Below are 19169 nucleotides of genomic sequence, written 5' to 3'. Positions count from 1 at the left end.
CTCCCCTGGCTCGGCACTTGGTATCTCCCACGGTCTTGCTCTCTGTGGGAAGCCGGAAAGAAGACTGCTGTGGGCGTCGCCGCCACCCCTCCCGGAACCAGAGCCTGCTCTAGCGTGCATCCAAGCCTCCTACTTCAGACTCACATCTGGCCCAGTCGGACAGATGTTAGCCGCTGGAGAGTGCCTCCATGCGAAGCGCCCGAAGTCCCGAGCATGCCCAGTCGGACTACTAAGGCTTCTGACGCGAGTTTCTGGGCGTGCAGATTCCGCTTCTCCGCTTTTTCGAGGAAGCTGAGGAGGGTTGGGAGGGAGGGAGGGATCCAGGGCTTGGGGCAGCGCGCTGGGTTCGCCCGAGTACGTGCCCTGGTGCCAGGCTGGGTGAGGGGCGGAGCCGTTTAGGGAGCCCAGGAACCTGGGCGGCCAGGCAGGGCAGGATCCCTTAGCGCTCCCCTCTTCCCCCAACCACCTTCAGGTGGACGTCGTTACTGCTGATCTGATGCGCCGCCAGTAGGCTGCATGTGGCCGGCCGGCCTTGGCGCTCTGGGGTCACACTGTCAGCAGGACGCAGTCGGCGGTGCACTCTCACCGACAGACGCACGAGAGCTTGTGGGTCGCTTATGCACCGCATTCACGGGCTTTTGGCTTTTCTGGAAGGCGGGGGAGAGGAGAATAAGAAAAGGAAACCAAACAATTTCTCTCCCCACGCCCTTTTTTTTTTTTTTTTTTTTGCCAAAGTTATACTGGCAAAAGACTTCGCATTCTAAGTCAGTCCTGAGGCTTTGAACATAGAAGCAGTGATTGTGCTCCTGTGTGTGCGCGCGTGTGTGTGCACGCGATGTTTGTGTATGTCATGACTAGGTAACACTGTCCCAGGCTGATCCTGGGGTTGACAAATACTCATCCGAACCCCCCACCCCACCCTCACCCTCAGGAGAAAGTAATTAAAAAAAAAAAACAAAAACGTCGAGTGAGTCACCTGGCCAGGCATCTACCCACTGTGGTAGGAAATCTAAATTTTGTTGATCCATATTTCCTTCCTCTGCTTCCATATCCAGCTTTCTCCTTCCCCTCTCCACCCTATAACACCCTGATCTTTCTCATTGCGACTTCCCTTCCTCTGCCCGATACTTGCTCCTTAAGCCCTTCTCCTCTTTCTCCTCCTCCTTCTCTCCCTCTCCTCCTCCCCCCACCTCCCTCCCCCTCCCATCTCAGCTGCGGCTAAAACCTGGAGTCTTGGGGAAAAGGAGAAAAAAAAAAAAAACTCGGCTGTGAAGCTGTCAAACCGGGCATGCTCAGTAGACAGGGCAGGTTTTTTGGTCTCGAGTAGCGGAGAAACATTTTTTGCACCACCGCGACCAGCCTTAGAGCGCGGCGGCGGCGGCCACGGCAACATCAGCCCAGCCATCAGCCGTGCAGACGCCCAGCACCCGGGAGCGCGGCGAGCTTCGGCTCAGCCCGGAGTTCACCTCCGAGTGCCCCGGGGGCTGAGCTCACCCCTTCTGCTCTCTCACACACGAACACTCTCTTTCACTCACACACACACACGTATTCACACTCTCGCACACACATAGGACCCTGGGCGCAAGCACCCTTCTGGCAGCGGTCGTCCGCTGGTGCAATAGTAGCTAGGTTCGGTTCCTGCCTCCGGCGGCCGCCGGTTTAGAGCACCGCTGCCAGCAGCCGGAGGAGAGCAATGCGGGGGCCCGAGCGGCAGCTCGAACAGTAATGTGGATTTACAGTCGTTTCCCGCAGGAGTCGGCCGAGACGCCCTAAGTCCCGGGCACTGGCAGCGCCCGGCGGAGCCGAGCACCTGGCGAGGGGGCGGGGGAACCGCACCTGGGGACGCCGCCGAAACTTGCGCTTGGAATAGGTAGGTGCGTTTCTCCTGGCTCCCACCCCATTCCTTCTCGCTCCCGCCCGCCACCCCCAACCTTCTACCCCAAGGACTACAGGCGAACTTCGCCCCGAGGCTGCAGGCGGCGGATGGCGGCTCCCGGCTGTGAGCGGCCGGTTGAGTCCGCTCTGGGACTCCTGCCCGAGGTGGCAGAGCCTCCGCATCCTTCTTCTCCCGGTCTCCGCCGGCCATGGGGCTCTGGACCATCTGGGGCAGAAGGGAGGTCGGCCTTGTTCGCAGTTCAAGCTTCCAGCGGGCCCTGGGGACGCTGCCCTTCGAGGGCTCGCTGGGCTTCCCAGGCGGCACTTTTACCAACCAACTCCTTCAGTTCTGAGAGGGAGCCTCCTCGCCTCGGCTCTCGCGCAGAGCCCAGGCACTCTAACAAGTGGACCTGGGTGCTTGGGGTGAGGATGGGAGGCTCGGTCTAAAAAGAAAGAAAGGGGCGCTTCTCTGGCATCCCTCCCACCCTGGAGCGTTCGCCTGGGGCTCTGCCACTGGGGTCCAGGTCCTGCTGTCTCCGCAGAGAATATGCCCAAGGGCTAGGACGCACTTTAGTACCTGTTTGCTTCTGAATTTCTATTTGAGCCTCACTCAGGGAGCCCGGGTTCCCGGGGGAACTGCAGGACCTCCTAACCTACGCCGCCGTCGAGGGCCCCACCCGATGCGTCCTCCCTATACCTTTGTCAATCTTTGTCAAAAGAGATAGTCATTACAACCCAGGCGGTGCTCCAGGAGCCGTCGGTGTTGACTTTAACCATGCGCTCCAATGTGCGGGTTTGTGTGTTTCCGCATTTCATCCAGAGACTTGGTCCCCGAGATTCAGCAACGGCCAGCATATCTGCGAGCGCCAAGCACCCGCTAGGCAGGCTTGGGGAAATGTAACCTCACTTTCTTCCACTCCATAACAGGAGGATTGCCAATTTAGTTTCAGGATGCTTTGCCTAGAGGCGGAGAAGGGGAGATTGTTAGCGCTACTTGGTGAGTGGATGTGTTTGCAGTCAGGAGTGTATTTAAACATTTCAGTGAACCCGATGCAGTCAGTTGTTTACAATTGCGGAGACAGAGGATCTCACTCCACTAGTAGATGTTTCCACGTCTGTGTCGCCACTGGGAGAGTAGGGGCGGGGGCGGGGGCTGGTTTGCAGCTCGTACTCGCCGTCGGCAGCTTCGGGTTGAGCAGATCTGCATCACTGCTACTGGCGATATGCTAATAGGGGTAGAAAAGCTCTACATCTCCAATATGAAACAATTGGTCAGTAAACGTCCTGAACTTAACCGTTGTTTTCCTGGGATACCAACCTGGAGGTGTTTTTGAGGTGGCCCAAAGAAATACAAAGAGAAGTTCTCAGTGCTACAGAAAGGAAATTAGTAGCCATTTGGTTTTAAAGACCGAAAGGAAACGAAACATCCCAGTGCACTCTAATAGGTACTGTTAGATTAGCGTTTAATTGATCGCATTTGTGACGAGTAAGTGTCGCAGACAGCTTCCTTGAATTTTAGACTCTTGTTCTATGATTATAATTAACAAGCCAGGTAACAAATGTACTGTAAGAATCAATTGCTACTCTTAACGTGTTTGAGGAGAACATGGCAAATGTCTGCTCTATTATATTTTTTGGCTGAAATAGCCCAGTTCATCTTCCTAGTCCGAAGTCTTCTGATCTGGAGCAGTAGATACTCCAGTGTTACCAAGAAAGGGAAGAGTCTAAGAGGGAAAGGCTTAAAAAACAAAATTAATGAAAAGGCGATCCACACCTTTAACTTCTGCTCCATGATTACCCAGCATCTGCTTGCTTGCTCACCCCCGCTCCTTGCTCTTCATATCTGCAATGTGGGGAAAAATGAATTTTCATAAGGCATAGTAAGACCCTCAAAGTACATAACTGGAGAAACAGAATCCCAATTTTGCCATTTTAGTTCAAGTTCATAACACTATTTTGTGATGCATTAAATAATTTACTATTGCAAAGTTGGGGTTTTAAGGGTAATTAAAAGCTTTCAGGTATGACAAAATAATGTTGAAAACTTCTCATGATTAAAGAAAGTCGAAATATGCATTTAAAAAGGGATCAGGTAATTCCTAAAATAAATCCATGCTCTAAATATTATTTAAAAGTTTTCAGGTTGTTCCCCAGAATGTTTCTGAAAAACAGGTGTTTCTATAAAACAACTCTATGAAGAAATGTTAACATTTTCATAATAAAACTAGTAGAGTCCAGTCCTGAGAACAATGTCAGCTATACATAGCAGAAAAAAACCCCACAAATATTTTTGCATACATGAAGTAGTATTTTCCATTGGGTTTAGGTTCCAATTATGAATTAGGGACAGTCATGTCATTTGACAAAATATACAGTGAGGCTAAAGGAAAGAATGCTTTGTAGAATCATTGTGCTGTAAAGGTGATTAAGATTTCAAATATTCAAATGTATAGGTGTATTAAAATAAAATTGTATTATACATAACTATCATCACATTCAAAGGCCTAATTCAGTCTGAATACCCTAGAAGTCTCAGTGTTTCAATTCAGCTATTATATGTGTAAATAACACCGACATAATCATAGTTTCCCTCATAGTCATTGATCCTTTCTGATACCTTTACCAGAAAGATTCTTGCTGAAGCAGAACAGTCTAGCATTCAAGTTTATTCTATACGATATTACTTTAAATTGTCAAACTGCAAAACATTCCTGATATGTTGTTTCTGAAAACAGAAAACTTAGTGGAAATTTATTTTCCGTGACAGCCTTAAAAACTTGGAAGTAGTAAGAAATTTGAGTGTTAATTAATAAAACAAAATTTTTTCATATTCTATGTTAGAGATAGACATTTGGAGTCCATATAATTTTTGCTTGAAGCTTGCTTTTCCTAAGTCATTCAGTTTCAGATTTAAGTAAAGCTATCAAGTAGTTGGTATAGATTATGGTTAATAAATTCCCTAAAGTTTCCCAAAACAAGTTAATTATTATTATTTATGCATTTATTTATTTACTTACTTATAAATGACCAGAGGTCAAAAGAAGACCAGTACTTTGAATAACTGACTCAGTGATTAATTTTTTTGATGAAAACAAATTTTCTTATAGTACTCACATTTGTTCTCTCTCTCTCTCTCACACACACACACACACACACACACACACACGGAAGCAATTGCTTGTGAATGCCTTGAATCAGATATAAAACATGTACAATAGCTTTATTAAAATTATATATATTTGTTAAATTGCTGTGGATTTTAACCACAAAATTAATAATCCATGCGTACTTAAAAAGCTTCCCATCACTTAACATTTAGAAGAAAGGTTTAAACTGGATTCCTAGTATGACTACAGGCAGATGAAAAATATTGTAAGGTACAGAATTTAGCAATTGTGACCAACACCATATACCCACGACTGGAAGTGTAACTGCTGATTATAAAAATTAAAAGGAATCAAATTTCAGAAATGCTCACATATACCACAATTTCTTTAAATCATCTACAGATTCTGAGTGTTAGATTAAATCACTACTTTGAATGGAGATTGCTATTATTTTTCCTTCCCCTAAAAGGTAAAAATATTCTGAATCCTGGCTTAATATATTATTTTTATTCCTTTCTGTTTTCCATTGATTTTTTTTAGAACAGAGGAAAGTAAATATCAAATATAACCAGCTAGAACCATGCTTAGTTTGAGCAGGTGAATGCTATAAAAGGCTTCACTCAGCTTTTAATTATTCTTAACAACCTTGATGACCAACCATAGGTGTCTGTTCAGTATTCGGTGCTCTGTTATGGCAATTTATATAATGTATAGAGATTTTGTAGTTTGCTAGACTTGCTGTGGTACAATTTAGCAAGACCAGCAAAATTGCTTACATTTGGAACCCATGAAAAATAGGGCTGAGGAAATTGGAATATGATGGCATAGACTGAAAATTATTATATAACAATATTTATATCAATTGCAATGCTAACATTTCTGTATAGAAATTAAGCTAATTTAAATTTGAAAAGTAAATATTTTTACAGGTGACATGGATCCCTAATATTTTAAAATAGTAACTTAGAGTCTAATAAATGAAGTCTATTAGATTTTTATGTAACTTCAGGACCCATTTCAAGGCCTGGAAGTATAATCTTGGATAATTTACAACTTAAAAAATTATTCTAAATTGTACTTCCTGTCCGAGCCTCCACTTTAGGTAAACAATAGCATATGGTGAAACACGCATATATGCCAACTAACCACTACCTCTTGGATGATGTTTTTAATGTGATGTAATGATTCTGAAATATTGGATTCTCCACCCCCGCTCTATTCTAACTGTAAGAGTGGAGAAGCTAATTGGAAAATGGACACATAAAAACATGTTAAAAATCTCTTTTCACATGGGTGGATAATTCCCTATGAAGTTCTTACCTGGGAGCCTTTATATTTCTGTTTATGGTAGATATGTGCCAAGGTTAATACTTTTTCTCTGGGTGCTTATGACAAATTTCTATGACTGAATCTAGGTGACACCCAAATATGTGACTGCACCATTCTGTTAACCATCCAACTGTTTGGGGTGAAAAACATCTGGTTGTTTGAGAAAATTGTTTACTTAGTTTCTGGGTGTTTGGAGTCACTTAACAGGCTGATGACCCTTAATATCCATGTCAAAAGAGAAAGAAAAAATAAAATAAAACACTTTAAAATACATGTAAAATATCTTAAACACTCTTGGGTTACTATAAAATGCCCAATGAACTAAATGCCATTGTGAATCTACAGCCTTCTATAAAATGTATAAGGAGATGTTGCTTGCATTCTACAACAATTACAGAAACAGAAACACACTGACCTTTTCAGCAAGGCAGGAAATTAAAAACTTTAAGTTCAATTCTACACCCTACTCCCCCTTCCCTGCCCCCACCCCTGCCCCCTGTACTGATTCATCAGCTTAAAGAAATTAACTTAAGGGGCTTGATACAGTGGCTTCTTAAAATTTCCTGTACCTCATTTTCCACTGATTGTGCTACTGCCATGGAAACTAGATGGGACAGACAGCTGGGAGTCACTAATTCAGAATGGGAATCTGCTTGTTAATTTAATTTCATGCCAGCCTGTTGGTCCCTGAAAGTAACTGCTGTAAAAGGCTGGGGAATTGAATTTGCTAGAAATAAATGATTAAGCTGAACGAAAAATCAGTGCCATCTCTGTCATTTTCCTGAAAATCTTACTACAACCCTCTTTGTCCCTACTCAAGCAATTGTTAAAAAATAATCACAGAAAGAGAAGTTTGATTTGTGCATTCCTATTGGTATGTATGTATTCTATGTAGCATTTTTTGTTCTAATAGAACATTCACAGCTGTAGAATAGTTTCATAATAGCTATTACATTGAAAAAATATGTTCTTTCAAATTATGATTTTGTAGACTTTGAAGAAGGCTAGTTAGTGATGATAGGAAAACATAATATAAATGATGCTTGAATTTTCCAGTAGAATTGGTTATTTTTCCTTTTCAAATAAAAAAAGTCTTATTACAATATCTATGTCCCACTTTTATTACAGAGACCAAATGCATTTGAATACATTTATTTGAAATTTGTAAAACAGTCATTTTACCAGTCACCAGAAAGCATACTGGTTGTTTTAATTTTATTCGACTAAGTTGTAAATTAATAAGTAGTCAACAATGAGGAAATTGCCTTTTAATGTTTCTCATATTCTGTTGTAATGTTTTTGTGGCTGATTATGAGTTATGAAATTAAATTTTGGAATCACAATCTCTATGATGAGCTGAATTGCAATCCATGTCAAGTCTTTTGCAATACCGGCTAAAGTCCTGAGAAACTAATATTATTTTTCTGTCAATTTGTAGCTGTAAGCAAATTTCTGTATTACGACTGAGAGAAGATCTTTGATAATGAAACAAACAATGGAAAGATAAATATATGTAAAGGTCAGAAGGTATTTTTCTGTTTTAAAGTTAATAAAATTTCAAAATATATATGTTCAAGGTAGAATTATTAATGATAGAATGAAGCAGTTATTCAAAAGTTTAGGAAAATTAATATCCACATTTTTACAGTTTAGGGAATACTGAGAATATCAGTATCCAGTTGTTGAGTGTTAAATTACATGTATTTTATTCTTTGGTGTATTTTTTGTTACTTGGACTATATCTGTGTGATACTAAAATCTGACTAAAACTTAAAAAAATTGGGACAATTATCACGGAACTTGTAGAATTCATAATATTGGTATCTTCTTTGTCATGTCGATTTCCTCTAACCTTTCAGCAGATGCTTGCATTTGGATGAACAATGGAAAAAGTCATTCATTCATCTGGATGGTTCCAGCTTCCACTGTTTACTCAAATCCTCAGTTTTTATGGTTCTATAGCCTCGGTTTCCCTTTTGAAATCACCATATATTTATTTTTCAATTGTTTTTCTATTTAGATGAAAGGTATTGTAAGTATTCACGATGCTGATGCATATTATACATATATATGTAACTTTCAGTAGAATTTCTATGCATTTATATTAAAGGAAATCCACTTTCATTTTAATGTTTTAAGGTTTGGAATCGACTTAGTGTTTTTAGTTGCCTGTATGAATGATGGTTTTTAAACAGCCAAAATAAAAGTACATGGCTATCAGTTTGCATACTTCTGGGAATATCTGATCACTGGCTAAGGTCAAAGAGAAAATTTCCCAGTTGCATGGTTTTGCATAATTGGTGGATTCTAAGTGTGTATATTACCTCTAATGTCTCTATCTGGTTTGGACACCTGTCAAAGAGAAGGTGCCAGATTAGATGGACAATTGGTTTATTAGATATTGCAATCCCTATGTCCCAGCTGCATACAGACATTTTAAGAAAACTCTTCAGTTGTTCAGAGAAATTAGAAAGAGATACTGCAGATGGCTTATCTCAATAATCCAGGTTTTTTCAGGTACATTTAAAATTAAATGTCCTAAGAGATGATTAATTCAGGGAAGTTATTGATAATGAACTCATCTTATGCTACACATCCTTTGCACCTATGATGATACCTTATTAAAGGTGTTTCAATCTTGCTAATTACCACCTGTGTTTAAATATAGAGGTGTATAAATACACTATAACTACACAGTGGCTGGAAGCCTTCTCAACCTAAAATTTTGGTACTGTTTTTAGCTTACTCAATTCCTATCAACAAAAAGTTTGTGGTCAACATTTTGAATTTATACTCTGTGCCTTATCCCCCTCCTGCCTTTAACATTAATGATTTTCTTTTTTTAAGCTGCTCTGCTTAATTGTAAGCATTTGAGTGATACTGATGTGTGATCTGTTCTATTAAGTAGCCCAAAAATGTGTTTGTGTTTATGTGTGTGGGGCTGACACTTTTTAAATGAATATTTATGAAAACATACATACATTGTGGACAAGGATTTCATAAGCATCATTTACAGACACATATGAATACATCACTTATTTGCTTACTTTATACTTCAAATGAATATGTTTTTGTGACTGTGACTCATTATACACTTAAAGCTTTAAGCAATGTAAGAAAGCATTTTCAGAATTGTGAAGCAAGTCAAAAAAAAGAAACTTTTTTGGGGAAGATAGTATTAATTTCACTAATGAGATCTAGTGACCGCTAAGGGAGAAGAACAGTACAGTTGATTGGCCAATTAATACTTATTGCTTAGACTTGAGAATAATCTTACACTTTAAATTATCAATAAAATCACTCTAATTCCTTCCTTCCTTCCTTCCTTCCTTCCTTCCTTCCTTCCTTCCTTCTTTTCTTCCTTCCCTCCTTCCTTCTTTTTTTCTTCTCTTTTTAAACTACTTTTAAGGTTTGGGTTGGTATACAGTTTTAAGAGAAAGGAAATAGGCTTTAGGACACTCACTAAAATATTGGGAGCGATTACTCTTTTTATTCTTCTTCTGATTCTGGCCAATTCTTTATATATGTTCCAGATAATTATAAACATAATATGAGATATTATTATTTATATTTTTTTCAGTTCATACCTTCTTTCAGTTATCTTGGGTAGGGGCTATAATGTCACACTGCTTTACTGGGTTGGTATTTATTATAGATGTACTCTGTTCATGTATTCATATGCTGCTAGTACATTTGTGATATATCTTTCCTGTTTAGTCTAATAAAATCGCAACACTTAGGTGTGACACCATTTTTGGTTTAGAATTCATGAAGTGTCAACATAAGGATGCTACATTTTCTTCATTGTTTTGTTCTTTTCACTATTTGAGATAGTGCTTTGATGAAACATCGGACAACTTGTGAAAGTGAGGTAATTTTAATGTAAACAATTAGAATTCAGTGCAAGGGAAATATTTTAACTGGTAATTTAACATGGAAGAGAGAAAGTTTTAACAATTTACTTCTGTAAAACATGGAATAAAGTATCCTTAAGAAAATGTGTAAAACAGCAGTAGACATAGTGAGAGAACACTGGTCCCAGATATTTAGCAAAATACTTGGAACTGCTTTACTATTGAAAGGGGAAAAAATTAACATTTACACTGATGATCTGTGACAATGGGTCTTGAAGCCTCCTGTTTTCCACAGAGGCTCTCCAGGTCTCATGCACTGGTCTCTCCTTTTACTGAAAACTTCAGTTTACATACTTTTGGTTATATATCACAGAACAATTTTCATGAAGGAAAATTTTCATTTGCTCATTCTTCCATTCATTCATTTACTAATTTATCAAACCTTCTTCAATGCCTCTGTTTACCTGGTGCTACAGAGACATTAAAAAATCATCTTTGGGAGACAGATATATAAGCATACTCTGGTCATATAACAAATGCTATAGTAGAGGAATAATTAGAATGCTCTGGAAACTCAAAGGTTGATATAGTTTTATAAATAGTCAGTTATTTGAATTGATTCTTAAAGAGTGTCTAGGATGTTTTTTAGTCAGAGAATATGGGGAATCACATTCCACATGACCTTAGGGCTGTGAAAGAACACTAGGTTAAATTAGCAATGGGGAATACCAATCTAGGACAAGAGAGTGCCATTTTATTTCCTATCCGAGCCTGGGGAACAGAGGTCAGGGATAATGTCTTATTTCCATTTATGTGTCTGACATACAGAAGAGGCTTAGTACACATTTGTTGAATGAATGAATGGGTTGGTATTTTGCTGCATGGAGATAATCCTAGAAAATGGTGTTTTTCCTGAGGTTTATCCAAAATTAAGCAGTGTGCTATGTTGTAGTAGCGTCAACTGAACGAGATAAGGGGTTTTAAAGTGAGGGCAAGGTGAATCAACCTTGTTTTAGAAAGACATCACCAGTATGGAGGAAGGATTGAAGTAGATTAAGAGTATAGTAGCAGTGAGACCAATAAAGAGGCAGTACTGCAACTGTGACCAATTATGAGGACATGAACCAAGGCAGTGACAGTAAGGATGGAGAGGAGTGGACAAATTTGAGAACCACTCATAAGGTAGAATCAATGATTCTTGGAAATTGATTTAATTTAGGGTGTGAGGAAGAAGGAGGGAGTGACTCTGAGGCTTTTGTCTTGGGAAACTAGGTAATGCCATGAAGCAGAATAGGGGACACAGAAGAAAAAGTTGGTTTTAGTGGGATAATGCAGTCAGGTTTGGACTTATTCGATGTGAGACACCAGCTAGATATCCAGATGGAGATGGATTGTGCCAGATGGAAATTACAAATCTGGCTGGGCGCACTGGTTCCTGCCTGTAATCCTAGCAGCTTAGGAGGCCAACGAAGGAGGATTACTTGAGCACAGGAGTTCCAGACAAGCTTGGGCAACATAGTGAGTCCCCATCTCTTTTTAAAAAAAAAAAATTAACCGGGCGTGGTGGTACATCTCTTTAGTCCCAGCTACTCAGCACTCTGAGGTGGGAGGATTGCTTGCTTGTGCCTGGGATGTTGAGACTGCAAGTGAGCCATGATTGCACCATGGCACTCCAGTCTAAATGACAGAGCAAGAGCTTGTTCTAAAAAAATACAGATCTGAAGATAAAGTCTAGAATTAGAGATCTGGGTGTCATCAATCAACATAGTAGTTGAAATCATAGGGGCAGGTAGGTGAGCTTAGCTAGAGAGTATATACAGTCATCTTTTGATATCTGTGGGGACCAGGTTACAGGACCCCCCACCATAGATACCAAAATCCACAGATAGTCAAGTTCATGATATAAAATGGTATAATATTTGCATATGACCTAAGTATATACTTTAAGTCATCTCTAGATTACTTAACAATACCTAATACACCAGACGCAAGGGTGTACATGCCTATTGTCCGAACTACTTGGGAGGCTGAGGCAGGAGGATCCTTTGGTCCCATGAGTTTGAGTCTAGCCTGGGCAACATAGCAAGACCCCATCTCTAAAAAATAAAATCTAATACAATACCTACACATCACTTTATTCACATGGATTCAACAAAGTACTTGCTGTGCAGCAAATTCAAGTTTTGCTTTTGGGAACTTTGTGGAATTATTTTCCGAATATTTTTGATTCACGTTTGATTACATCTACAGATGTGGAACTCATGGATACAGAAAGTTGACTGTATAGAGTAAAAACAGAAGCAAAGATGAAATATTGAGAAACACTGCATTTAAGAGTTTAGTGAAATAAGAGGAGCCTTCAAGAGAGAGGAAGTTAGAATAAGATCAGAGAGGTACAAGCCATACAAGATAACAATAAAATAGAAGCTAAGGGAGGAAATAATTTTATAAATGCCATTTGGGCAAAGACATGAAAAAATAATTCACAAGAGAGGAAATAGAAATGGGAAATGGAAAAAAAATAACTGAAAAAAACCTCAACCTTCAGTAATCAACATAAATGATATTCAGTGAATATAAAGTTTCTCTTATGCAAGGCAAATAAGTTCTAGAGATCTTTTGTCCAACATAGTGCCTTAAATAACAATACTGTATTGTACACTTACAATTTTAAGAGGGTAGATCTCATGTTAAATGTTCTTACCACAATTTGTATGTACATGTATACATACAAATTAGAAACAATAAATGCCTGTTTATTTTAAAAATTAAAATAATGCTCAGTGCAATTTTTCAAGTCCCAAATGTTAGTCATTCTTGATTTCTCTTTTTTAACACCTGACACCCAACCAATTAACAAATGCTGACTCTACCTTCAAACTATATTCTTTATCTGAATAATTTTCTTCTCATTCATTACTAACACTCTAGAACAAACCACCATCATTTCTTACCTGGAATACTGAAACAGCCTTCTAATTGATATCCCTAGATCCATCTTTGTTCTCATATAGTTTTTCACACAGCAACCAGGATGATCATTTTAAAACTTAAACAAGATCTTATGATCTGTCTGCTCTCTGGCTTCCAAAGGTTGACTTCTCACCACACTTTAAAAAACTTGAAAAATTTAAAAAATCTTTACAATGCCCTACAAGGCTTTACATGATTTGGTCACTATTTATTGGACTTCATGTCTTGCTATGTCCCCCCTCAAACATTGCTCATAACCTTCTAGCCATATTGCCCTTTGATTTGTTCTTTAAACATGCCATGCATTCTTTTTTTCTCTCAGGGCCTTGTGCCTGCTTTTTTATCTGTCTAAAATGATTTTTCTCCAAGGTTTCTGCAGACTTTACTTTTGTTTTAAAATAAAGAACAGAAGTTTATTTTCTCACAGTTTTGGAGGCTGGGAAGTCCAAGATTAAGGCACTGACATTCAGTGCGGGAGGCAGTTACTCCTTCTGCTTCCAAGATGCTGCCTTCTTGCTGTGTCCTCCAGAGGGAAGTACCCTGTGTCCTTACATGGTGGAAGTTGAAAGGGCCAAAAAACAAAAACAAAACAAAAAAAAAACCAAAAAAACCTAGCTTATTCCCTGGACCTCTTTTATAAATTACCAATCCATTCATGTCTTAATCACTTCCCAAAAGGTCCCGCCTCTTAATACGGTTGCATTGGGCATTAAGTTTAAACATGAATATTGGAGGGGACATAAACAATCAAATAATAGAAGTATATGATAGATCCTTTTTGACTCTTTCAGGATCACACCACCATAATAATGTCACCAGAAAAGGTGAATGGAATATTCTAGCATTACAAGTAATAATAAAAACTAACACATATGGAATGCTTCCTAGGCAAAGCACTGTCCTAAGGACTTTATATGTATTAACCCGTTTAATTTTCATTCAGACCTCTCCAGGTTTACTTTCTTACTTCATTCAGATATTTGATCAAATGTTCCTTCATCATAGTGGCCTACTCTGACCATCCTATGTAATGAACTTTATTGTCTTTCATTTTCTATGCCTTTATCAGCTTCTATTTTTCTTTATATTACTCATCATTAACTGGTATCATACTGTATTTTTATCTTATCCACTTTTCTAGAATATTAGTTCCTTGAGGGCATGAACTTTGTTTCTTTTTTGCTCACTACTATATCCATATCACCTAGCACAGTGCCTGATACATAGTAGGTGATTAATAAATATTGGTTGAGTAAATGAATGACTAATAAGGACATGATGAAATATTAGTTGGTGTAGATTTGGCAGTTTGCTGCAAAAGCCTTAATAATGTTCATACCAATAATTCTACTTCTGGGACTTTGTCCTAAATAAATAATATGAAATAAAGAAAAAACTTCATTTCAAATATTTTCACCAAGCATTATTTGTGATAATAGAAAATATGAAGGAACCCAAATGTTCAACAAGGCAAATGCTATGTGATTTATGATACATCTAGACAAGGCAATACATAATGGCCATTAAAAAAAGATGTTTACAGATATTTTAAGATAAAAGGAAAATGTTTATGTTATACTACCAAATGATAAACCAAGGTGTAAAATTATATGTATCCAATATGTAAGAAAGAAAAAAGACTTGAAAAAGATATGCAAAAGTGCTAAAAATGATTATTTCTGATTGAAAAAGGTGGGTAATAGGTCATTTTTTCCTTTATTATCTGTATTTTCCAAATTTTCTGTAATTAGACTATATAACTATCAGACACCGTGTATTTACAAAACAAAGGAAACCATTAAAAAAACAAAAAAATAAATATTGCCATATGAGAAGTGAGGTTTGGGAACAAATAAACAAAGATAATAAACCCATTTTTCTTGAGAGATGTTGCTGGAGGGAGAGGAATATGCCAGTTTTAGCCAAGACCAACTATTCTCTGACTTTATTTTGAAGAGGACTACAGAAGGGAAAATAATCGAGATCCACTGATCCAATCTGGTCTTCACTCACTAGAGAACCAAAGAGGGCGGAACTTACCCTGCTAGGATTTGAACAGGATGTTCAAGGGAAATTGCACAAATTAAGTCTTGTTCATATTGCTGTGGAAAGCACTAGCAATTTGCTTCATGTAAAACAGAAGTGATTACTCACTATATTTCTTCATGTCATGTAGTAAAAACAATTAAATGAAGTTAGACTATAGATTACTTGGCTATTCAGCCACAGTCACCTCTAATGGAAAAGAAGAAAAATAGCATTGACAAGTTTTGGCAGGTCTCATCATTAGAAATGCCTATATTGCCAGAAAGAAAAGCTTCAGCCAATAATGTAAACCGAGAAGTTCTCTAGGCCTTGAGGAAGAAAGTGACAATACAGAGTGTTGCAGCATTAATTGTCTGAGAGCACTGATCATTGTAATGGGAAAACTGTCTCTTTTATTAACACGATTATTTTCTGCGAAGTCTTTGAGTAAACGTCCCATTAAAAAAATTGCATTAGGAGTTTCAAAGCATATATAGCGATGTAAAGATATACTCATTAATAAGATAAAGTGTGACCTATATGCCGCCCAAAGTCCCTTGAAGATAGAAATAGCATTAATATAGGTATTAAAATTACAGTATAATTAGGTAATTATTTTTAAAAAGTAAAAATTTGTACCATTTTCTAAACTAATAGAAATCATACTTTTAACATCTATTTGAGAAAGGTATCTATCCATACACATGTATGCATATTCACATTATGTGCATATTCATATATACATATATTATTTGATGTCAACATCTTGAACCCGGCTTTTAGGCCCTTCTTCTGCTCACCTCCAATTTATGTATTTTACCTCCATAGCCAATCTCTGCTGATCGTTTTGTTATAAGAGGCTGAGAACTGAAGGAAGTAGAATATTATTATCTATGTAGGAAGAAACAACAGGCAGTGGTGCTAATTAAGGTCTGGGCCAGATGATCTCTTAATGAGCTGTCCAGGTTTGGACATAGGGCTCTGCTTGCAGGGTCTAGCCTATCTCCAAAACCAATAGTCAGTCCTGTGAGATGTATTTGTAACCTTTGTTTAATAGCTTCTGCTGTTTTTGCCTCTGGTATGCATTATTTGGCTGAGTTCAGTGATGGTCCTGTCAAACATTCTAATTTCTTTTTCTTAAACGGTAGTTAGCCCACATTCAGTATTAAGACAGTGAACAGTTTCTTTTTTGGAAATGAATTCTTGAGTGGAATAGAGAGATAAAGGGTGAGGGAAGTTGTACATGTTGGGAATTGTTAAGTGATGGCAAGTAACCTGTGGTATCTGACATAGATCAATGTATTAACTGGCCTTCTCTAGTCATAAATGGGGTGACACACTCCTAAAGGAACCAGCTTGAAAACAATGGAGAAGTGAGCAGAGAAGAGCCCTTTGTTTTTCCCCAGTCTTCTGTTTATCTCACCAAGGCAAAATGCTACATATAGGGCAGTTTATTTTTTAAAGCATTTTTTGCTAGCCTCCTTGCAGAATCAGCCTGATGTATATGAAGCCAATTTCTACAGACTTGCTCTGGTATATGCAGCACAAGAGCCAGAAATATTTTTTGTAGTCTGGATCTAAGTACTTTCTGAAATGTCTTCCCTTGAAAGATTCTAACTTAGCACTATTCTGGAACCACATGAACATCTGAGCAGAACTACATCTTTTTTGAGCAACATTAACAGTGATGAAAAATGCACATCAGGCAGTTAGATTGCAACTAATCAAGAGCACCACTTCAGTCTAGTATGAATGATTTATATATAGTGCATTGGATATGGAGATCATTAGTAATAATATGATACCCTGTTGTCATTATAAGGTCACCTTGGTGATCTTTGTAAGATATTTGTAAGGTGACAATAATGTTATTGACCTACATTTTAAATATGGCATTTAAGTATTGTCTTCTGTCTTGATTTACTGGTAAAAATTTTAAATTGTTTACTCTTACTACTGAGATTTTCCCTCAAATATAAAAATAATAGGTTTGGGGATTACTTCATTAATAAATTGGGACCGTAAGGTTAATTAAGTGCCAATCATAAAATATTGGAATGTTAAATTTTGAAGTTTCTTTTTTCTTCTGCTTTAATTTACACACTGCCTTTTCTTTTCTTTTCTTTTCTTTCCTTTGTTATTTTTTTAGAGAAAGTCTCGCTCTGTCATCCAGCCTGGAGTGGATAACACTCCAGCTCACTGCAGCCTCAACCTCACAGCTCACTGCAGCCTCACTGCAGCCTCAACCTTCCAGGCTCAAATGACCCTCCCACCTCAGCCTCCAAAGTAGCAGAGACTACAGGCACACAGCACAATGCCTGGCTAATATTTTTATTTTTATTGTAGAGACAGGCTTTCATTCTGTTGCCCAGGCTGGTCTCGAACTTCTGTACTCAAATGATCCTCTCACCTTGGCCTCCCAAAATGCTCGGATTACAGGCGTGAGCCACCCTGTGTGGCCCACAGTGCCTTTTCTAAAATGGATTTTTGAAGAATTAAAAACATATTATAACTTTCTATATATGAGTAACATATGTTTATTATAGGAAAGTTAGAAAATACAGATACACAGAAAGAAGAAAATCATATAATTTACATACATCTATATCTAAGCTCAACTCACATTGTGGTTACTTTATAATGTGCTTATTTAAATAAATATTTTTGAACATCTTTCTATGTGAATAAAATATATTAGATATGTGCATACACACAGACATATATAAATACGTACACACACATAAACACACAGACCTACACACAGAAAGAGAGAGAGAGACAGAGACAAAGAGAAACAGAGTTGAAAGAAAACACCAAAAAATGAAAAGAAAAATGTGTAGTCCCCTTTCCCCCATCTCTTCCAGAATGTCACTTAGAAGCAGCAAATTAAAGACATACATAGAAATTATATGAAGTGATCATTAACATCTAACAGTTCCCATATTACTAAGCAGTTTAATGGCTGCTTAGTAATCCATCACATAAATAAATCCTTGATTTATTTAACCAGACTCCAATTATTGGATATTTAGGAAATTTCCAGTATTTATTACTATAAAAACATCATGAAAAATTCTTATACATCCCTCTCTGTATATATCTCTGATAACTCCTTTTGAAATGTTTAAATGTAAAATAACTTGATCACAAGGAGGACATATTTTTAAGGGTTTTGGTACCTACTGAAAAGTTGCCCTCCATAAATATTGCACCAATTTTACATTACTAATAAATGACTTTTTTCTTTTTTGTTTTTGAGACAGTCTTGCCCCGTCGCCCAGGCTGGCGTGCAACAGCGCAATCTCAGCTCACTGCAACCTCCGCCTCCCTAATTCAAGCAATTCTCTGCCTTAGCCTCCCGAGTAGCTGGGATTACAGGCACCCACCACCATGCCTGGCTAATTTTTGTCTTTTTAATAGAGACCGGGTTTCACCATCTTGGCCAGGCTGGTCTTGAACTCCTGACCTCATGATCCACCCGCCTCAGCCTCTCAAAGCGTTGGGATTACAGGCGTGAGCCACCGCACCTGCCATGAATGACTTTTTAAAAGTTCATATGTTAAAAATCCAGGTGACTTCATACTGGGTATATATAAATCAGAGGAAGAAGTGTATCTCTCAAGTGGAGTAAATTAGTAGGGATCATTATATAATAGCACAGCTCCTTCCTTAGCACCAAGCATAGCACATGGGAGACTGTCTTAGTCTATTCGTCATGCCATAAAGGAATGCCTGAAGCTGTGTAATTTATAAAGAAAGGAGGTTTATTTGGATCACAGTTCTGCAGGCTTTAAAGAAACATGGCAACAGAATCCACTTCTGGTGAAGACTCAGGAAGCTTCCAATCATGTCAGAAGGTGAAGGGGAGCCAGCATATTCAGAGATTAAATGATGAGAGAGAGAGAGAGAGTGTGTGTGCCAGGCTTTTTTTTTTTTTCAACCAGCATTTCTCATGGGAACTAAGAGTGAGAACTTACTTGCATGATAAGGGCACCAAGCTATTCAT

At 38.5% G+C, this 19169-nt stretch overlaps 1 protein-coding gene across 7 annotated transcripts in view; it reads left to right on the top strand.

The window, feature by feature from the left end:
• Nucleotides 1–1291: 1291 nt before the first annotated feature.
• Nucleotides 1292–19169, top strand: part of TENM1 (teneurin transmembrane protein 1) — an 824537-nt gene continuing 806659 nt past the window's right edge. For all 7 annotated transcript variants that reach the window (XM_016942761.3, XM_016942759.3, XM_063804361.1 and 4 more), the window contains exon 1: nucleotides 1292–1870. The gene's annotated coding sequence lies outside the window, so the exon portion shown is untranslated. The remainder of the gene's footprint in view (nucleotides 1871–19169) is intronic.

The sequence above is a fragment of the Pan troglodytes genome, chromosome X (assembly GCF_028858775.2).
Source record: "Pan troglodytes isolate AG18354 chromosome X, NHGRI_mPanTro3-v2.0_pri, whole genome shotgun sequence".
Classification (NCBI taxonomy): domain Eukaryota; kingdom Metazoa; phylum Chordata; class Mammalia; order Primates; family Hominidae; genus Pan; species Pan troglodytes.
Note: the sequence above shows the minus strand (reverse complement) of the source record. Positions and strands in the feature narration are given on the sequence as shown.